A 6,270-nucleotide genomic window follows, 5' to 3' on the forward strand; every position below is an offset into this window, starting at 1 on the left:
CCTTGCTACATACACCCATCTCTTTTTTGAAACATTCGCTAGAAAAAAACTTGCCTCTCTACTCTCACTTTCCTTTTCAAGTGATACTTGAGGAAGTTAATGAGAGATTGACCCAAGAGGAAAGTGTTTGTCTAGATAGATTGCAGCACTGGTGGGTGTTTGTCTGGGTGCATGTGTTGGTTGGTTGGTTGGTTGGTTAGGAGCAGATAGATGGACATGCAAGGAGGGAGACAATAGATAAAAGAAAGGGAACAAGCTCAAATAAAAGAAGTAAAACAATGAAGAAATCTCTTCAATAATTTCAGAAATTAGAAAGCAGACATATTCTTTTAGAGATGTGTAAGTGGGGAAATATGATATGAATGTACTAAATACACACACATACAAACATACAGATAATTATCATTCTGTCTATCTATTTCTCTGTTTGTCTGTCAATCTATCAATCCATTTCTCCCTCTACGTGTGTGTGTGCTTGGATGTATACAAAGGGGTGCTGAAAACTTCTTGGCTTTAAGGGTATCTCGAAAGGCCTGGCTGGGGTCTAAACTTACAAGTTCTTTTACAGGGCATAGACAAACTGAAGGACTGTTGCAATAGGTGTGTGAATCAAAGAGGGGAATATGTTGAATAAAATCATAATTAACTGACCTTCCTGTATTTTCTTTTACACAAAGCCAAGAACATTTCAGCAACCCCTCATATGTAAATGTGTGTGTCTATGTGTGTGTGTATATATATATGTATATTGTAGGGTGACCTGCTGTGCTTGAGACCTATTGAGTCAAGTACATCAACATCAAAATAAATATCAAATGAAAATTGTAGTCGTGATACCTGTGCTGGAGGCACATAAAAAGCACCATCCGAACATGGCCAATGCCAGTGCTGCCTTGACCGGCTTCTGTGCTGGTGGCATGTAAAGGTACCAACTGATTGCGGACACTGCCAGCCTTCCTTGGCACCTGTGCTGGTGACACGTAAAAAGCACCATCCAAATGTGGCCGATGCCAGAGCTGCCTTGACTGGCTTCTGTGCCGGTGGCACATAAAAAGCACCAACTGATCAAGGCCGCTGCCAGCCTCTCCTGGCACCTGCGCCAGTGACACGTAAAAACTACCCACTACATTCACTGAGTGGTTGGTGTTAGGAAGGGCATCCAGCTGTAGAAACACTGCCAGATCAGACTGAAACCCGGTGCAGCCACCTGGCTTCCCAGACCCCAGTCGAACCGTCCAACCCATGCTAGCATGGAAAACGGACGTTAAACGATGATGATATATACTTACACATACGCACATATAATTAAAAATATACATTTAGAAAGGACATCACCAGCAAGTGAAAAATATATAAACGCACAACAGATAAGTACAGGATAAGTACAAAAAAAATGCACATTAGGTACAGAATATTACCCATGAGTGAAAAATACATAAACTCACAAAGATAAGAACAAGACAAAATACCAAAAGAAGTCTAACTACACATACACACACACACACATACATATATACATGCACACACATATATATATATGTGTGTGTGTGTGTATTTATATACTCACACTCTCAAACACAGACATATATGAAAAGACAGAGAGTGAGAGAGACAGACAAACAGATAAACAGACTGAAAGATAGATAAATAGATAGATAGAGAGAGAGATATATAAACAATTATGCAGATATATACATTATAGCACATACATAGTTATAAATATGAATCCTGGAATATCTAATTCATGCACCTAGCTCTTATGTAAACCATCAATAATGGCACCTTTAACAACTTCAGTTTTGTGGTTATTTCCATTTTTTTGACTAAATGTACCAGAAACAAGACCACTATAACGTATCATTTGCATTTTTACTTATGTGAATATATTGAGAATATATACATCATTTAAATAATGAAAATGTATAGTTTTACAGAGTTAATAGTATTACCTTTTGTAAAAGTTTAAAAGGATATTAAATACTTTTCAGATAATATTTCAGTCATTTTTTTTCTTCTACATTATGTAAGCTTACAAACACACATTTATTTCCAGACACACATACATACATACATACATACATACATACATACATACATACATACATACAAACAAACACACACACACACACACACACACACACACACACACATATATATATATATATATACACACAAATATTATGAGTGTGTTTGTGTGTATCTATGTGTGTGAATATATATATATATATGTATATATATATGTATATATGTATATATATATGTATATATATATATATGTATATATATATATGTATATATATATATATATATATATTATATATATATATATATATATACATATACATATATATATACATATTCATATATTATGTAATTAGAAAATGTGGTTATGCATGTATGTATGCACATACATTTATTATATACATATATATTCATGTGTGTGCATGTGCGCGTGCGTGTGCGTGTAGATAATATCATTTCTGAATTGTTATACACCCATTTATTTCAACTATGATACCTCATCAATTTTGTTCTAAGTTAGATATTATAGCCCAATGCAATTTATATATTTTATAGAAAGTGATTCATTGCTGCGATCAGGCCAATGGCCACCTAACTGTGAGAGGTTGTGGTTTTAAGTCATTGATAAAAATTTGCATCAAAGCGACACAAACCATCTCTTGAAACAAAAGAGACAATAAGCAAGATTATTCGTATGAGATACATTCTAAAAGGGCTTTATTTACCTATAATAATATATAATCTAAATAGTCAAAGAGCAGCAATTGATATTGTTATTTACCAGTAGCTGTTGTAATTTAATGATAACTTATGCTACGGACCGTATATATTTTATGGCAAATTGCTGAAGTAAATTACACAAAATGAGTTTTCAAAAGAGATCCGTTCCATTGTCTTAAATTCAGCAGTAAAAGCTGCAAATAAAACTCTGGAATGGTTTATCATTTTCTAAACTAACCACCCTGAAGTCGTTTTGAATAATTTGACAAAGTAGTTGCTTGCAGATGCATAGACTGTATCAAGTTAATGTATTGGCTTTTCCTTGAAGATTTACTTTTCTGTCTTCATATTTCTTGTTCTTCAATGTATCGGTTAGTACTGTAGTAGCACAGTATCATCCACCATTGCTCTATTTCCAAAGATGTTTAAGGAAGAAGACACATAGATAACTTCATATAATTATTATGAAGAAATACAAGCTGTCATTGGTGAGAAAATGGTAATGTATGAGGGAAGTAAAGCATTCTGAGGTTGAAAATTAAAGCCACATGTGCACATGACGACTGAAGTACTAAACAAAGAAAACAATTGTGATTGCATTTTTTACTGATTCTAAGTTAGTTGGTTGAGACCAACCTAGTATTATTAAACTGGAAATCTAAAAATATTACCTTTTTCTCATTTTATCTTCCTCATTAATTTTAACTCCTCCAGTTATCTTTATTCTGTATGACTCTTAACTTCCTGTAAGTTACACTTCTAGATTATTCTTCTATATTTTTACTAGTAACTGCTGATCCATCATGATCTCAATCTTAACATTAACTGTTTATTAACTCCACCCAAATTTTAGTGGTTGTGTGGTAAGAGGTTTACTTCCCACCCACCTGATTTCGGGATCAGTCCCACTTCATGGCACCGGGTACAATGGCCTTTTACTATAGGTTGGAGCTGACCAAAACGTTGTGAGTGTTTGATAGACAGAAACTGAAATGTATATATTCGTGTGTGTGTGGTTTTGTTTGTTTCACTCTACCACTTCACTCTACCGCTTTTTGTATGTCCTCTTTCAGCAGTTTGGAAAAAAGATAGCAATAGAATAAGTAATAGGCTTAAAAATATAAGTACAGGGGTCGATTCGCTTGACTAAACACTTCAAGGTGCTTCCCCAGCATGACCACAGTCCAATGACTGAAACAAGTAAATAATTCCCATTTCTCTTTTCCAAGATAATCTTGGTTCATAAGGTTCCTTGTTTCAATTCAGACACAAGGATCATCATCATTTTAACATCCACTAAGCCACGTGCTTTCACAATATATATATATATATGTTCAATTTCTTCTTCTTCTTCTCTTCTTCTTCTTCTTCTCTTCTTCTTCTTCTTCTTCTTCTTCTTCTTCTTCCCTACCAAGAATTCACATGGACCTCAAACCCACAAGAGTAAACAAGAGAGACAAAGTCAGGCAGAAACAAGGGAGATGCCACTTGTATTTCAACACTATACAAGTATTCTTTTTAAAAAACTTTTCTTTTAATTTTTCTAAATTTAATTGTTTTCCATACTTACAGTTGACTGAAACTGGTACTGAAATGTTTTTTATAAAATTATTTTAGCATTTTCTATCTTGACTTTTTTTCCATATATATATATATATATATACACTTCACTTTGTCTTATAAGTACTTGGTGACCTTATCAGTGCAGGTGTCACTTAAAAACACACAGTCTCTGCTGTAAAGTGGTTGGTGTTTGGAAGGGAATCCAGCTGTAAAAAACCTTGCCAAAACTGACCTCGCCTGTGCTTATGCCACATAAAAAGTCCACTCTGCTGGATGGTTGGTGTTAGGAAGGGCATCCAACTGTAAAAATCCTGCCAAAACAGTCACAGAAGTCTGGTGAAGGCTTCTGCCTGGCCAGCTCTTGTGGTACCATCCCACCTATGCTAGCCTGGAAGTTAAGTTGGATGTGCAAACGATGATGATGAGGATTTCCATGTTTGCATAAAACAGAAATTCTGAAATAAAATTCAATTCAAATGTTGCAGGTTACTTGATTGTAGGGAACTAGTTGACAAGCAAAGCCTTAATGAAGATTACGTATTGGTAGGGCTAGACACACAGTGGAGTAGAAATCAGGAAAAGAAACAGTTGGGTGCATAATTAGTGAAACTTCCAAAAGAGTTAATGTTTAAATGTAAATATTCACTGAGAAATGCATAAATAATATTTCAATATATGTTAAAGACTCCGCCGGTTACAACGACGAGGGTCCCAGCTGATACGATCAACGGAACAGCTTGCTCGTGAAATTAACGTGCAAATGGCTGAGCATTCCACAGACACGTGTACCCTTAACGTAGTTCTCGGGGATAATCAGCGTGACACAGAGAGTGACAAGGCTGACCCTTTGAAATACAAGTACAACTCATTTTTGCCAGCTGAGTGGACTGGAGCAACGTGAAATAAAGTGTCTTGCTCAAGGACACAAGGCGTCGCCGGGAATCGAACTCACAACCTTACGATCATGAGCCGAATGCCCTAACCACTAAGCCACGCGCCCTCACTTCAATATATGTATGATGTTATGAAAACGTTGGTACCACCACAACCGACCCAATTCCTCTCAGCATCACCTGCTGTCTCTGCTATCTCCAAATATCTCCCTCTATCCTATCTGAACTACTTATACTACTCCCACTGTTACCTGTGGGCAGGCCCTTTCTCTCTCTCTCTCTCTCTCGCATTCTAACTATCTCTCTATCTCTCTTCCTGACTATCTCCCACTTTCTTCTCCTTCCTTGTTCAGCTGAGATAGCCAAGTAGCTCCTCAATAGTGAGAGGGCTGCCTATTTCTTTACTACCCACAAGGGGCTAAACCCAGAGGGGACAAACAAGGACAGACAAATGGATTAAGTCGATTACATCGACCCCAGTGCATAACTGGTACTTAATTTATCGACCCCAAAAGGATGAAAGGCAAAGTCGACCTCGGCAGAATATGAACTCAGAACACAGTGGCAAACGAAATACCGCTAAGCAGAGAGGTCCTTGTCTCATGAGCTTGCAGGTGCTGGAGTCATGTAAAAAACACCTGTGCTGGTACCACATAAAATGCTTACGCAGTGCCAATTAAAAAGCATCGATGCCCATCCCACATAGAAAACACCCATGCTGGTTTCATGTAAAAAGCATGCATACCAGTGCCACATATAAAGCACTCATGCCACTACCATGTATAAAGCACACATGCTGGTGCCATGTAAATCACCCATGCTGGTATCACATATACAGCAATTATGTTGATGCCATGTAAAAAGCACCCAGTACACTCTGTAAAGAGGCTGGCATTCGGAAAAGCATCCAGCCATAGAAACCAAGCTAAGACAGGCAACTGGAGCCTAATGCAGTCCCCCAGCTGGCCAGCTTCTGTCAAACTATCCAACTCATGCCAGCATGGAAAACGAACGTTAAATGATGATGATGATAGTAATGGTGAGTTATGGTTTTACAGATGAAAGTGTAGGT

The sequence above is a fragment of the Octopus sinensis genome, linkage group LG1 (assembly GCF_006345805.1).
Source record: "Octopus sinensis linkage group LG1, ASM634580v1, whole genome shotgun sequence".
NCBI lineage: Eukaryota > Metazoa > Mollusca > Cephalopoda > Octopoda > Octopodidae > Octopus > Octopus sinensis.